General features: G+C 35.5%; 1 long non-coding RNA gene across 1 annotated transcript; it reads right to left on the bottom strand.

Annotated features, from left to right (window-relative positions):
• Positions 1 to 220: 220 nt before the first annotated feature.
• LOC115716061 (uncharacterized) lies at positions 221 to 783 on the bottom strand. The gene is made up of 3 exons (XR_009687720.1): positions 748 to 783; positions 557 to 622; positions 221 to 404 (listed from the first exon to the last, which is right to left on the bottom strand). It is a non-coding gene; the product is annotated as an uncharacterized LOC115716061 (long non-coding RNA).
• Between the last annotated feature and the right edge of the window lie 16,408 nt (positions 784 to 17,191).

The raw sequence follows: 17,191 nt of genomic DNA, 5'->3' as shown, positions 1-17,191 counted from the left end.
GTGGTATGCCTGATCAACTACTTCTTCCTCATTGGCCCCAGCCTCCATGTACTTCATGACGTATACACCGCAATCTCGGTCATTGTCTTGTTGAGGAAGCCCGCGATCTTTCCTGTCAATTCCAAAATCCACGGAAGTCACATTCTTCGACCTATTCTCCTCAAACAAAAGGTCCAATGTCGACAACTGCAAACGTATACAATTAGTTAGATTCAATGAAGAATGAGTTCACATCAAACAATGAAACTTTGCAACTTTACCATTTCTTTCGTAGCGTCCACACGATACTTCTCATCCATTGCGGTGTGTAGGGAGTCCAGAAATGAGACAACCTTGGACTTCATATTAACTTCGGCACCAAACTAATGTGGTGCACCTTCTAGAGTCAACACCGGCACAAACATCTACAATTGAATATAGGAACAATAAAGTCAAAAATAAATTGAAATTACAGACCATATAGATATTCGACACCACAATGACCAATATGCATCGCTAACATATCTCAGTTTTCAAAATTACAATTAAGAACGACCATGTGTATATGATGAAGTACCTTGACGCATTTTTGGAAGTTGTCTTCGTAAAACAGTTTTGACCATTCCCGATCTTTCGCAATCCTCTTCACATTAAACGAACCGAGAGTTTTTTGCTGCAAAAGCATTGTTCATCTTGTCAAGTAACAGAAATTACAACCAAACTGAAGAATTACAAAATTTAAAATAAGTTGTACAGCAAAGCAATTACCGAGATGCGAGTGGGCATGTACCAAACACGAGGTTGGTCAGCTAATCGACTATCACGTTCGTACTTGTTCATTAGTATAGAAAAATAGTCAATGATCTGCAACAAAATGAAATATGATTTACACATGTACAATAAATGATACATATTTAGTAACTACTTTGACATTTACGGATCCCTCAACTTCTCGCAAGGGTCGCAACGATGCCATGCACCTCCTATCCACTATAAACTTTCAAAATTTCGCAAGCACATATCTGATTCAATTGTAATCAATGTAACTGTTATTAAAAATTTCTACAAGTATAGATAATGAGAAATACGAAAATAACATTTACTTACCCCGGATCTAATGTGTTGCTTAAAACAAACTTGTAAAACCCATATTGGTTACGGGGGATCGCTTCCTTCGTCTTGAAAGGCCCGACAACAGTTCTTCCCAACTCAATAAATTGCTCGTAGGCCTTATCGTTGAAGTCATCCTCAATTAAAGGCACATTCTCCGACTGTGTCTTCTTTGATTTGACGAGGGCTTTGCCTTTATTCCAGAAAGACGCCACTTCGACTATATCAAAGTCCTCATCGTCGAATGTCTTATGTGCAGCACCTTCATCTTCAACAGATTTTGTAGCAGATAGTGAAGGCGTACTTACAGATTCCACCACATTTTCCTCGGATAGACCAACAACATTAGTCTTCGAACGGACAGGGGACTTCAACGGGGACTCCTCCACGGCCTGGCTGCACTCCGCCTTCTTCCCCACTTCCGCAGCATCCTCCTCCTCCAACTCTCGGTCAATACCACCTACACCTTCTTCTTTGTCCATAAATTTCAAAGAAAATGATCTCAACTGAGACTTTAACTCATTGGAGAAGTACTCCTTCAACTCGTTGATAGAGCTGATAAAGTGGTCACTGCTCTTTCTTCCTTCCGAGTCGGAGTAGTAGTTGGGCAGTATTACGGGATTCGAAGTGAGCGTTATCTGGTAAACATAACAAATTAAACAAATTTAATTTTTCAAACCCAAAATAATTAATATCAATTGAAATCACATTACCACATTATAACCAAAATTTGATGTACCTTGTCGCTGTTGGGACCCCCATTGTCTTTCACAAATTTGTAAGCGGACTTACATTGTTTACTACCCCAAAAATCAACGGGGAGCACTGTTCGGTCGACATATCCAAAGTTCCACTCCACGTGAGTCAAGTACACCAACTGTGACAAACAAACAATGTATTAGGAATACATTCGACTAATAAATCACAATATTATATTATAAACTTAATAAACACATTTACATAAATGAAAAATAACAAAATCAATGTACCTGGAGGAATAAGGTCCAGCCAGACACATTCTTCGTGGCCTTATTTCGAAATCTAAAAATTGAGTTCATCAGATACCTTAACCCGGCAGTTGCCCAGTTCTTGTGGCGAATGTCCCTGGTAACCCTAAGGGAGTGCAAGTACCCTGAAGTGATATCGCAACCCGTTTTTGGCGCAAGGACTGTACCTATGACCACCAAAGAAAATTTAATCAGAAATAGGCTGTCTGCCTCAACGCACTCCAACAAAGATTTCTCCAACCCTGTCAATGATACGGTGTACTCGACAACGTTCAATATCTCCTCCAGATATCTAGTGTCACTATCACCCTCGGTGACTACAGGATCCCCTCCGTCGTCGACCCCCATAACATCTCCGAACATCGCGGCAGATAAGTGAATTTTCCTCCCATACAAATCCAGTATGCTAGTGGTTGGGTCAACATGTTTGATTAACCAACTCACTAGTCGGGTGTCAATGTATGGTGCATCCTCTCTGATGAATGATCCAAATCCAGCATTTTGGATCACATCTTTCTGCTCCAGGTTCAGGTTCTTGCAAATCCTAATTAAACGGTTGAAGGAGCATCGACCGTACACAGATGCTTCTTCACTTTCAGGAGCAACCTCTTCCTCATCCACCTCCACTTTCTTCCCCTTGCCATCAGCTGTCTTTGGTTTCCTCCCCCTTGTTTGCATCGCCTTCTTAGCGGGATTAAGGTTAGGGTCATAGCTTCTCCACTCAGACTTCTCCTCGTCGGTGAAACCTTTGTATTGCACTTTCAATTTGTTGGTAGCCTGTAATATGAGGCAAACTTACATCAACTACAGAGTACATGGAAAGAATCTTAAAGTATGTCAAACAATTACGATGAATTATGGACAATTGACATAAAAAAATTGAGTGACATCAAACCTCTTTCTCAGTTAATCCCTTCTCAGCTGCTCGAAGGGCTTTGTAGTTCGCATTGCTACATATGGACATAATTTCAATCAAATATATAATAAAATAAATGTTAAACATCATTCACACGAGTAAACAACTATCCATCATTCAAAACTTACAAGAAATTTCTCCAAGCAACCGCATTATCGTTCGGCTCGGGGGTGACATCCTTCTTTACTGGTTCATTTCCCCCTTTCCTTTTGCATTTCCCAGCCATGTATGATGAACCTAACCAAATTAAAGATAAACAAATTTAAACGTTAAGGACTACATATTTCAGCAAATACACTATATAAAAAAAAATAATTGACCAAAACACAATTAAAATCGTGCATTGTAATCACCTAAAATCACATAAAATCAACTTAACCATTCGGCATTGAAAAAATTCAGATTTCAAACACACATTTCATGCTTTTTGCATGTTACACATTAAAGTACATTAAAATGATGTGAAACTCTTTTCAACTAAATGATTTCCAATACTTAAAAATTATACGAAACAAAAAGCATTCCCAGAATTCAGACTTCAAACACACCATGCACATCAGATAAAAACATATGATGTTTGACACACAAAAAAGTTTGCTTCCAAGCAATTGATGAACTACTCCCAAGAATCTACGCCTTGCACAACCAAAACAATGAACAAAACAAAACTTAACCAACAACTGCCATACACAATAATGAACAGAACCATATTTGGCAGAACCATATTTGTGAAATAGGTCTAAACGGGCTTATAAAAAAAATTTCTCAAACAAGAATTAAATGAGGTAAAATCCAAGTTTTTTTACACACAAAATGGACTGAATTGAACAACAATTACTAAATCCATGAAATTGTAATACTTAACTGGCCACGAATTAAACCTTTTTGGCTAACACTTAAATCATCAAGATCAGAGCCAAGAGGGGTCAATGACATGTTCTATGAATATAATCACGAGTTTCCCTCTCTTTGTACGACCAAAGCCAAAAAAAAAAACTCAACAATGCTTAACCAATCTCGGTACCTTGTACCTCTTAATTCATAATGAACAGAGAACAAAACAAGTTCGAAAACATTTAATATCAGAATTAACAAAATAATGCTTAACTACTAACTGTCATAACCAATTTCAATAAATTCTCCGATAATTGATTTACACAAAAAAATCAAAACTGCCATATTTTTTATCAATACTGTATCTCATTACCTCATGAATCTTATGTCTAAACAATCAAATTTTTCAAAACGAATTTATGACAATAGGAAAATCCAAACTAAAACTTGTAATTAAATTACAACAATCACTCACTACCCAACAGATAACAAAAAAAATCACATTCCATTGTTTCTTTACCTATCAACACATGACAGCCATCACCATTCCATTGTTTTCCTTACTTTCAAAATTTTTTTTAGGTCAATATAGGGCAGCCGAGGGTAAAACATTTGGGTAAAATAAATACACACCAAAATGACCAAACACGTGAATCCAAATCACTTTCACAATAAAATTACCAAATTACCAAACAAAATTGATTTTCGAAAACAATAATATTTTAGCAACACTTTACATACCAATGTTTACATAACTTTTCTTTCTTTCATTACATTCTTTTGTTAAAATTGTTTCACTGTATTAGGATTGTTAATCCTTCTGTTCATGATTCAAGAATCATGGCAGTGACAATGGTGAAAACAGAGAATGAAATCCAATCTTCAATAACTGAATATATTGAGTATTATTGCATATATTCAGAGTACAATAGAAGAGTACTTCATATAATGACTACACACCATAACCAAAATAAATTAAATGCAATCTTCACTAACTGAAAAATAACAACCACTTACAGTGATGAACTAACTCTAACACACTCTGAACAAAGACCCCTAATACACAGGGTATAAATTAATCCAAAACACTTTTACAATAAAAAAAAACAAACAAAAAGGGTACACACATATACCTTCGATTTTCAGAAATCTGAGAATCAAACCTTGTTCACGAAGCAGATTTAATGCATGTACAAAGGATTAAAATTACTCAATAAACCAAAAATGGAACACAAAAACAAAATTAAATGCACATACACGGTTGAAGAACAACACTTCTCTTTACAAAAGTTTAAATCTTTCTTTAACAATGTTAGACAATTTTTCACATCCCCAAACTAAAGAACGAACAAACATGCAAAAGAAGAATAAAATTGCTACATTCGGAGAACTTACTTGTACACCGAGGTCGGAGACGGAGCCGGAGAACCAGAAAATAAAGTACAGTAACTCTGAACCAACTATAGTTTCCTCCCCCAAACTTTAAAATAATTTTAATCACTACAACAAAATGTGAAGAAGAAGAAGGAACTGTGAAGAAGAAGAAGAAGGAAATGTGAAGAAGAAGAAGAAGAAGGCAATGTGAAGAAGAAGAAGAACGAAATGTGAAGAAGTGTGAAGAAGAACAAAATGTGCCCTAATAACCCACGAACCCACTATTTAGAGTATTTTCAAAATTAATAACTGTCACCCGTACATCAAACGTCAAACGTCAAACGTCATTCGGTGTCAGTTTTTCAAAAATTAATTAATTAAAATTAAAAAAAAAACAAACTGGTTACCATTTTCCCCCCCTAAATACCCCTACTTTAACTCCAGCCATTAGATCATGCCCCAATTCAATCCAACGGCTACAGTACAATCAGGGATTGTATTCCCTATTTTGGCATAGCGGGACCAAATCCTATCCCTATAAGGTTATTTAAACTTTTTTTAACAATTTTTTTTTCAATATTATATTTTAAAAAGTTCGTTAATTACAAAAATATCTATGCATGCTAATGTCATGAGTTTTCTCCCATATTACACGCCATATTTGCCATCTTGTTCTCTTTCATTCTTTTTTCGAATTTTTCCTCTCTTTTTTGTTAGTTTTTTCTTTTCTTTTGGCATAACCCACGATCATCACCTCTTAAACCCTAACCCACGAATTTCAGCCTCCCATTTATGCCACGATCTCCCCTCTCTTGCATAACTGCATTTCTTTTTTCCTCTTACAGTTTGTTTTCTTATTCTATAAATGGCCACCACTAGGTCGGGTTCCAAGTCCCCTTCACGTGCTAAAAATTTTCAAAAAATACTAAGAAACTTCCTTCAAAGTCCTCTAAAGTTGATCCTAAAATGGATTTGAAAGGCATTGCAAAAAAGGAAATGGGTGATGTTGCAGAGCCTTCTAGTTTTAAAAAAAGACATCTTTCAGCTAAGATTGAATCTCGTAAGGCAAAGCGAACCAAATCTTCAAAATTTGTCAAGGATGTAAGTTGTCTTCTTTTGTTTTTTGATTTTTGTTAGTTTTTTTCTTGTTGTTTTGTTTTTCGTTTGCTGTTTCTTGTTGGAATTGAAGCCTAAAGTTAAACCCAAGGTTTGTTTAGCTTTTGCATTTTTTTCATTTTTTTAAGTTGAATTTTTTTATCAACCATTGTTTTCCATTTTGTTTTTGTTTTATCTGTTTCTATTCACAGTTTTTATGTTTTGTCACATTTTTGTGTGTATTTCTTTATGTATTTCTCTTGATGTTGTTTTTGTGTTATTTTTTAGTTTTTTTTAGTCCTTTTACTACTATTAACTAGCTTTTTGCCTTATTGAACCAAACTACGCCATGTTACTATTTCTCAGTTTGGGTTTTCTTATTAGTTGCTTTTAAGTTTTAAAAGTGTTTTTTTAGGGTTTATTGTTGTTTTTGTTCTCATTTTTTGTACGAAGGTTTTGTGTTTCATAACATTTTTTCCTTATTTTTAAATCATTTTTTGATTGTTCTTTTAGTGTTCTATTGACTTTTTTTAAACAGTTATTTTTCTGTAGTTTTATTGTTGTTTAATTTTATTTTACAGTTAACAATTTTTGTAGTAATTTCATGATTTACATATTGTTGTTAACGTGTTTTTTTTTTCGGTTGTTCATCTTTTATGCTGTTTATGTATAGGTGTTTTTAAAATGGTGTTTTGTGGTTGATTTTTGGGTTTTTCGGTTGTTCATATAAGGTGTGTATTTTTGTTTTTGTTACTTCTGTAGTATATTGTATTTTAGCTTTTTAGTTTTTTTTTATTATTTTTATGATGTTTTTGTTGGAACTGTTGTAGGAATGGGATTACATATATGACCAAAAGAATCTGTTTCTTGCAAAAGCCGTCTCCACTGCTTCATACATGGTTATAAATAATATTAAGACTTGTCTTTCTTCTAAGAAGGTTGAAATGTTTTTGAAAACTTGTTTTGGCCATTTCATTAAGCTTCTTGATTTCAAAGTGCAACCACAAGTTTTTCACGGGTTATTGTTGCAGGAAGGGAGGTTCAGAAGCCTTATGATGCTGAATTGTGGGTTATGATTTGTGGTGTTAAGATTAGGTTTAGCATTGAGGAGTTTGCATTGATAACTAGTTTAGATTGTGAAAGTGATTGTAGTATGTTGGATTTTAAGCAAGATGTTAACTGTCTTTGTATGAAATATTGGCCAACCTCAACCTCTATTACTAAAGAATCTGTTAGGGAATGTTTTACCACAAAGAGGTGAGGTGATTCTGATGAGGATGCTGTTAAGTTGGCAGTTCTTTATTTTGTTGAATGGTTTTTGCTTAGTGGTACTAAGCATAAAAATGTTCATCGGTCCATTTTTTAGATGTTGTTGGCAGTTCTTTATTTTGTTGAATGGTTTTTTCTTAGTGATACTAAGCATAAAAATGTTCATCAGTCCATTTTAGATGTTGTAGACGGTGGTAGGTATGATGAATTTGCTTGGGGACAGAGTTCTTTTGAATTGACTATTTTATCGTTGAAGGGGAAGCTTGACAGTTGGGTTGAAAGTGTTAGAAAGGCGAAGAGTTTAGGAAAAAGGCCGAGTATATTTTACACTTTGATTGGTTGTCCTCATGTATTTCAAGTTTGGTTTTATGAGTGTTGTAAATACATGAATGGTAAGTACTGCCAAAAGAAAATTTCTGCTATTCCAAAGATTATTCAGTGGACTTGTAGCAACCAGCCGACTTTCAAAATATTAAAGACTACGATTTTTGATGTCTCCAAAGACAAGGTACTTCAATTTGTTTTTTTTTTATTTATTATTAGTTGTTTTGTTGTTGTTTTTTTTTTAAAGAGTAACTCTTACTGATCTTTTCCTTTTTATGTTTTTTTCTCAATTGCAACTATCTAATATGAAACCCACTTCTGCTGAGTTTAAATCATTGAAATTGAGTAGTTTCAAGTTTAACACTGATTACAATTCGTACAAGAGTATGCCTGTCCGGAACAACCTTCTGTGGTTGAGAGTGACATATATGTCAAACTTAATGTTTTTTCTAAAAAAGTTGATGGTTTGGAGTTTAAGATTGATTTTGTAAAAACCGCTTAATTTAATTTGAAAATTAGCAGTGAATTAAGATTTAATTATAATAATTATTTATAGATATTTAAATAATTATTTATGTTATTATATATGAATTCTGAATGCATTTTATGTCATATAGTGAAATTTCATAATTTTGCATTTTCGGTGCCCGGCAACATGGAACTCGGTGTTTGGCTCAGTAGGATCACAACTTAGCATGTTAGTATAGTGGGACGGTTATTTAAATATTGGGAATGTCGGAATTAGTCGGGAATTTAGAATTTCCCAAAATACCCTTTAGTACCCTTTATGTTATTTTAGTGTGGAGGGGCAAAATGGTCATTTTGCCCCATTGATATTTTCTCCTTTAGTGGACATTGTGTTATGAAATTATTTGATATATGTTGGCTGAAAGTAAGAAAAGACTATGCATTTTTATCACTTATTCAAAAAATTGGAAATTTGGAAAATAAGAAGGTTCTTCCTCTCTCTCTCTCTCTCTCTCTCTCTCTCTCTCTCTCTCTCTCTCTCTCTCTCTCTCTCTCTCTCTCTCTCTCTCTCTCTCTCTCTCTCTCTCTCTCTCTCTCTCTCTCTCTCGGCTTTGTGTGGGCTGCTAGGGCTGGGAGTTTTCCTTAGCATTTCCAGCATTTTCGACCATTTTAAGTGTAATTCAAGTTGTTGGTAAGGTCCTTGTAACTTCTTTTTGTGTTTCTTGGATTTTAAGGAAAAGTTGAATATTGCATGCTTGAGAATTTGTGGCTGTAGTTGTTGCTAGGTTTTGATTGTATTTTCTGAAGCTTAATTAGGTTTTAATATGTGGATTCAAGCAAGTTTTTGTTGGTGTTTAGTTGATTTTAAACAAGTATGAAGTTTTGAGCTAAATCTTGATTTTAATGGTGAATTGTTGAAATCTGTTGTTGTGCTTGTTGTAGTTGATTACTGTTGTTTTCAGAGGTTATATTATGCATGTTTGAGTAGATTCAAGCAGGTTTGGATGCATGTTAGTGGGGTTTAGCCAAGCTTGAGTTTTGAACTCAAAGCTTGGAGCTTTAATGGCATTTTTCGTATCTGTGATTTCTGGGTTGTTTTGATGCTTTCAAAATGTTTATTGGGGTATTTAGAACAGGTCTGGAAGGTTTGGTATGCATTGGGTTTGATTTGAGTGAGTTATGAAATTTTTGAAAGTTCCTGCACTGAACCGAAAGTCCGGTTCAGGGAAGCCATCCGCAACCGGTCGACCGGTTAGGGCTTCCAGGAATTTCTAGAACCGGAATTCCGGTTGTAGAACCGGTCTGCCAGTTGGGGAAAAATTGGGAACCCTAGTTCTTCCCATTTTTGTGTTGTTTGGGGTATTGCCATGCTTTTTATCGATAGGAAAACTTTTAGTTTTTAATTTAAGTCCCCGGGAAGTGATTTAGCGTGTCGCTTATAAGTGTTGTGATTGTTATGGTTTAGGAGCCTGTAAATTGCCGTGCATTTTTGTTCCACTCAGGTTGACCGACACACCTGAATTCAGAATCGAGGTAAGATTAGTATAACAGTATGCATATGTATTTACATGTTTAGCGTGCATGTTATGAAGCCTGTTAGATTACATTAAATATGTATGTTGGCTTCGTACCATTCAACAGTATCACATCGGTAAGGCTAGAGTATGACTAGCAACTGGAGTACGACCAGTGTACCGAGTATAGGCTGATATTTTGGTCGATGGTACTGTACTGTTTGACTGTATCACATCGGTAAGGCTAGAGTATGACTAGCACCTGGAGTATGACTAGTGTACTGAGTATAGGCTGATACTGTAACACATCGATAAGGCTGGAGTATGACTAGCAGCTGGAGTATGACCAGTGTACCGAGTATAGGATGTTACTCTGTCAAAAGTACCGTCGTACGAGCGTTCGGGATTCAGTATCGTGTGGGACACGGGAATTAGGGTTGTGGTCAGGGGTATGGGCGTCTGATCATAACCCGGGATTTATGTATGTTTATGATTTATGCTTTTCTTACTGAGTCTGTCGACTCACTGTGCTGTGTTTATGTGTAGGTAAGGGCAAGGCCAAAGCTAAAGAACCGTGAGGACGAGCCGATGAAGATTGTACATGTCGGGGCGGTTAGGCCTGGAGCGTACGATCCTCGGGACAGCAACGTTTTTGTTTTTAGTCGCTGGGCGACAAATATTTTGTAAAGAATTAATTAACTTTTCTAAAGTATTTTGTAATCGGGATCCCGAGTATTTTTGTATAAAATATTATAAGTTTGAATTAAAAAGCAAAATTTTAATTAATCACGATCTCCATAAACCTCGTTGATTAGCAACGACCTGCACAGTACGTTTAAAAATCACATAACACGCCTTGGCTAGTTAGGGTGTTACAATTTGGTATCAGAGCCGCCAGGTTGTCTTCCGAAGATCGTCACGACATGTACAATCATCATCAGCAGTTTGCTCGTTCCACGGTTCAGTAAGCTTTTATTGCTTTAGTAGCTTATTTAATTATTATGAATTAAGAAAAGCTTGTTAAGAAGCATGTTAGTAGCCTGATAGTAGAATAGGCGCATGTTTTTAATTTCCAAATTAAGTGGCATTAGTAAGCTCTCGTTGATCATGACCTGATATGCCAACTCTTGGTTTCGCAGGCTGTTCAGACTAGAGGGACGCCAGGCGAAATACCAGGAGTCAGGGCAACTCGGTCGGGTCAAATCAAGGTCAGGGAGCTAAGTTTCCCCCAAATGTTCGGGGCCGTGGTAGAGGTCCCAGGGGCAGGGCTCATGGTCGGGGTGATGTTAACCCACCACAGGCTGCCCAAGCCAAACAGGAAGCCTAGAACTAGGAAAATAGGTTTGCAGAAATGCAAGCCAGAATAGAGGAGCAAGATAATGAGATCCAGAGATTGAGATAGCAGGGTGCTCCTGCAGTGCCTGTTCTAGAAGTTCCAGTGGCACCTGCCCCTTTTGTCCAGGCCGAACCAGTAGTAGCAGTGAATAGAATGGAACCCCTGTATGAAAGGTTCCGCAAGCAGGCACCACCAGTTTTTCTGGGAGGTCCGGACGTCATGAAAGCCGAGCAGTGGCTAACAGTGATTACGAGGATATTGAATTTTATGGGTGTCACCGGGAATGATCGAGTGGTGTGTGCCACTTTTCAATTTCAAGAGGACGCATTGGTGTGGTGGGACATGGTGTCCATGATGTCACAACTATGACCTGGGAAAAGTTCCAGGAACTTTTTAACGCAAAGTATTACAATGAGGTCGTCAGAAGTGCCAAGAGGAAAGAGTTTACCCACCTGACCCAGAAAGAGAATATGAGTGTGACGGAATATATGACGCATTTTGATCGGTTGGCTAGGTTGGCCTTGGGAATTGTGCCAACGATTTCAGTAAGAAGGAAAAATACCTTGATGGACTGAATGTGAAGATTAAGCATGTTCTGATGATTACTACAGACGACAAGACCACCTATGCTGAGATGGTGGAAAATGCACTGCGAGCTGAGGGCGCAGTTGGGTGTATGACTGAGTAGCTAGGACTCCAGTGAGTGGCGGGGCTCCTACCCCTCCTGCATCAGGCTTTAGCAGGGGAGGTAGTGGTTTGGCCATGGACCAGAAAAGGAAAACATCCACTGCAACCGGTGGCTCGAGGCAGAACAAGAGGTTCCGGGGAACCAGAGTCGAGGTGGCCGTCAGGGTAGTGCTGAGACCCGTTATTCCTACCCAGAGTGCCCCATTTGTAAAAGGCACCATGTGGGTGAGTGCAGAGGTCAGGGGTGCTTTCAGTGTGGCATGCCCGGACACTACAAGAGGGATTGCCCTCAACTCAGATCAGAAGCACTAAAGGCTCCGGCGAGACCCACTCCAGCGAGGGTGTTCGCCATTACTCAGGCTGATGCAGAAGCCAGCCCTTCAGTGGTGACAGCTCAGCTCTGAGTTAACAACTCATTTTACTCAGTATTGTTTGATTCTGGGGCCACACACTCTTATGTGGTAGCCATAATCTTTAGTATATTGGATAGACCGTATGATAGATATGTATGTTTATGATTTATGCTTTTCTTACTGAGTCTGTCAACTCACAATGCTGTGTTTATGTGTAGCTAAGGGCAAGGCCAAAGCTGAAGAGCCGTGAGGACGAGCCGATGAAGATTGTACATGTCGGGGCGGTTAGGCCTGGAGCGTACGATCCTCGGGACAACAGCGCTTTTGTAGTTAGTCGCTGGGCGACAAATATTTTGTAAAGAATTAATTAACTTTTCTAAAGTATTTTGTAATCGGGATCCCAAGTATTTTTGTATAAAATATTATAAGTTTGAATTAAAAAGCAAAATTTTAATTAATCACGATTTCCATAAACTTCGTTGATTAGCAACGAGCTGCACAGTACGTTTAAAAATCACGTAACACGCCTTGGCTAGTTAGGGTGTTACAGATTTGCTGCATACTTCTCAGCAGAAGATTTCATCTGATTTGGTTGATTTGAAAGAGTTTGTTTCTGCACAGTTTGTTTCTTTTGCTGCTCAAATGGCTACAATACAGACACAGTTTTCTTCTATTTTTGTTGATTCTGTTGCTAATGTATGCTAGTTTTTTTATGATTGTTTTCTAGTTTATTTTTAGTTGTGTTCATCTGATATTTGCTTACATTTTTGTTACAGGACAAAGGGAGTGACTCTTCCAATGATGATGGTGGAAGTGATAATGAAGAAAATATTGATTCAGAGGACAATGAAGAAGCAAATGATAATGAAGAGGAAGATGCTGAAGGTGTAGATTTGGATGAAGGTAGTGATGATGAAGAGGAGGAGGGTAGTGACGGAGAGAAGAAGGATGAGGATGATAATAAAGATTCAAGTCCAAAGGAAAAGATGATAAGGGCAGTGATGATGAATGCACTGATAGTGAGAAGAAGGTAGATAATTAGACAATGTAACTAGGTTTTAGTTACTTTGTATGTTTAAGTTAATGGATTAGTATTTTTATGTTGTTGTTATGTTGTTTTATATTTTGGAGTCTTTTTTCTGTATTAGTTTACCACTAATAGTCATACTCTTAATTTGTATTTCTTATATTTTTGCAATGGTTATATTATAGATTATTGTGTTTGCATTTAATCATGATCTTTTTATTTTTTCTTATTGTTTGTTTTTATTTTTTTTTGTTATTTTTTAGTTTATTTGAAGTTGTTTTTAGGTTTTTTAAATCTTAAAAAAAAAAACTTTGTTTTCCCCTTTTTTTGTTTGTATTTTTTAATTATCAAGAATTTTGTTGATTTCAATGACGGAGCCACTCAAATTGATGTTGAGAATACTCTTCAGTCGGGTGTGAAAGCAGTTGAGATTATGGTAACGTTGTTTGTTTGATGATTTCTGGTTGTTTAATAGTTGTGAATGATTAGATTTTTTTCTAATTATTTTTTTTAAGAAAAGAAAAACAGATGTCTTCAGGTGGGTTTAGTGGTGATTTTGGTAACCAGGTTCCAGATTTTGAAAATTTTGAGATTAAGGAGAGTCATGGTCTTGGTGTTGAGGTATGGTTGTTTTACCGTTTTTGTTTAGTTGCCCAACAGTTGTTTGATAATGACTGACTTTATATTTTTTCCTCTATTTTTTTTTATATATATACTTAGATGGGTACAACATGTGTTTTTGTTGATTCTAATATTCAAGTTGTGGAAGATCATCCAATTCTCATTGACTAATATTCTCTTGTTGAAAAGAGGAAATCTAAGAAACCAATAGCTTTGACGTCTCCCTTTATGGAGTTTGACTCTTCAATTTCAAGTTCTAAAGATGGTTCTAGTTATGGAGTTGTTAAGTACGTTTCTGGTTTGTGTCCTTTATGGAGTTTGATCTAACCATTCATATGGATAGTAATAACTTATCAGAATTATGAGGATAAGATAGGAAATTTTGCAATATCTATTCGAAAGACTTAAGCACAATTCATGGTCCTTATGAAATTTTTTATGGTATGTTAGTGATTACTTAATCTTAAGCAAGTATTTTACTTCAATGATAATGAATTTTAATATATTTTAATATAATTAATATATTTTTAAGTACTTTTTTTTTCAATTTAAAAAATGAATCATAACATTTGACCTATTTTAACCTCTTACTTTTTCAATATAATATTTCAAAGAGTTGAAAATATAATATTTCAAAGAGTTGAAAAAGATTCAGAATCATTTAGACTAGAAAATTATATATATTGTATATTTTGATTTTTTATTAACTGATTCCTTTCATTTTAGAATGTTATGTTGATGACTTAGTCTAGAAGGCACTTATTATTTCCAGATTAAGATAAAATATCACAACAAGATGTCTTTAAGTACCAATAGTAAGAGGTTAAATGCACTCTTGTGTATGCATTGAACCAGACTCCTACTGTTGAGCGAGAGCGATCAAATATGTAATCAAATAGGACACATTGGGAGACAATCATAAAAAAAATCTCTAAAAGTGACCTATATGTTAGATGATAAGGGTGTATTTAGAATCCTTAAATCTACATCAACTCAAAACTTTATTTGAGATGGTGGTTAATCTGGGGTGGAAGACTTACTCTTTAAGATTGTAAAAGCCCATCTATAATAATTTAGTTCCACCAGTGAAGCTAAATAACTTAGTTGCTTTTAAAAGACACTAGAAAGTTATTCAAATTGAAGAAAGTTCTTAACTATTTTTTTTTTATCTCTATTCTATTTTGGATAGAATCAGAGTTGTGTCTTCTGTACATTCAGATGCACTTGTTAAGGAGTTTGTATCCCTAGAGGAGTGATACATATAGAAAAATAATATTACATAATGTTTTATGAACACAAAAGGAAATAATAATGGAGAAAGCTATTGCTTACTATAACCTTACAATTCCTGTTATTCGGGTAGTCAAACACACTACACTTGATATGGATATCAAGATAATGGATTGATTGAAATTTACTTCTAGTTTTATGTTTGTACAAGTGGGAGTTTGTTGGGATTTTATACCCTAAAAAAACTCATTTCAATATAATATTATTTGCAATTAATAGAAGATTAGAAGTCATTTAAGTTTACATATTATTTTCATGTTTATAGTTTAATATACAATTTTTCATAAATCCAGAACATGTATTCATTCACAATTACCATGATGTCATCACAGTAGAAAGTAATTGTGATTATATGTTTCAAAGTTTAAGTCCCATGATTTATCAGTGCACTGGATTTACATTGACGTGATAAGACAAAGTTTACTTACACTTGGATAAGTGATATGCCCTTTTCAGGGCATTGATAAAGTATGTGTTGGGTTTTATGCCCTAAATAAAACTCTATTTCAATGTGATCTTTATCATTTAAATATCAATAAAGAAACAGAAGTATTTTCATCACTTATTGTGTCATTTGGTTCATGTTATCATTTATTTGTTTATTTGATTTATAAATTCATCCAAATCTTTATACATTTATATTCTTGTATATTGTATCGTCAGCACAGTGGAAAGTAATCAAGATTGTGTGATTAAATATATATTCCTAGATTTATCAGTACACTGGGTTTAACTGATATGATAATCTACAACATAGTTTACTTGCACCTTAGATAAGTGCTATGTCCTTTCCAGGGCATTGGTTAAAGTAAAGCTTGGGTTGGATGCATGGAGTATGCATCGAACGGGACCGATATTGAAGTTCGATCAGATATGATAAATTTACCGTTATATCTATTCAATTCAATATCACCTAGTTGATCCTAGATCAAATGATCTTAATCCTGACATGGTTAGGTTCGATCTCAAGAGTATTATACACGTTCTTTGATTTGTTAGTTAAGCCTACTTTTTGGTCAGGGTGATACGTACATTTTGGGAACATGGTAGTGCAATTGAGTGGGAGCGCTAAACATAGATATGGAATCTATAGCTTCTATTAGGGTATAGAAGTGAAATGATGATTTCTTTCGAGCTTGGCTAAACAGAGATAAATGGTTGAGTACTCATTTCAGTGATTATGTTTAGTTCACTAAAATATCATTTATAGGTGGCTAAATATTTTAAGGATAAAATACATTGAATGGTGTAACGGTAATTTAATCCCTATACAATGTCAATCATGCAAAAAAATAAAACTGAAACTTCAAGTCTGAATTCTACTATCTTCCGAGTAGATTTTGAAAAAGGTTAAAACATAAATTTTCTAGATCTCTCTTTTATCTTTCCGGAAAATTTTTAATCATCAAATTCTGAGCAATATCGAGAACGTTATGGCCAAAATATTATTAGTCGATGCAGTAGAAAAATCACCGTCGAAACGAAGCAGATCCGACACGGGCTGCGGCCCAGCCCTTGTGGGCCGCGGTCCGCCCCCCTAAACTGCACAAAAATCATCTTTTTCTCTCACGTGGGCTTTGGTGGTTTCCTAATTTGAATAGGCATTTAACATGTGTGTTTTTATATCTTTTTAGTCCCTGAAAGCATATATAAAAGGTGAATTGGAGTTGATTTCAGGCAAGCAGTTTAGAGGGAAAAAAGAGTACGAATTTCAGAGACCAAAGTCAATACTGGAGGCATTCTTCACAGGGTTTTCAACATTCTTTTCTTCTTTATTTTATTCTCTTTCTTAAAGTTAATATGTGTGATTTTGCTTCCATGAACATGTGTAGCTAAACACTTGATTAGGGTTAGATGGATGTTGTTTGACATTACTTTATGGTTTTAATATGATTTATTTTCCCCCCTAATTTCTACGTATTCTATTTCATTTGTGCTTAACTACTTTTAATTGCCTGATCACCAATTAACTGTCTAAGATTTTGAT

Source organism: Cannabis sativa, chromosome 5, assembly GCF_029168945.1.
Source record: "Cannabis sativa cultivar Pink pepper isolate KNU-18-1 chromosome 5, ASM2916894v1, whole genome shotgun sequence".
NCBI lineage: Eukaryota > Viridiplantae > Streptophyta > Magnoliopsida > Rosales > Cannabaceae > Cannabis > Cannabis sativa.
This window is presented reverse-complemented; position numbering and strand designations above follow the sequence as displayed.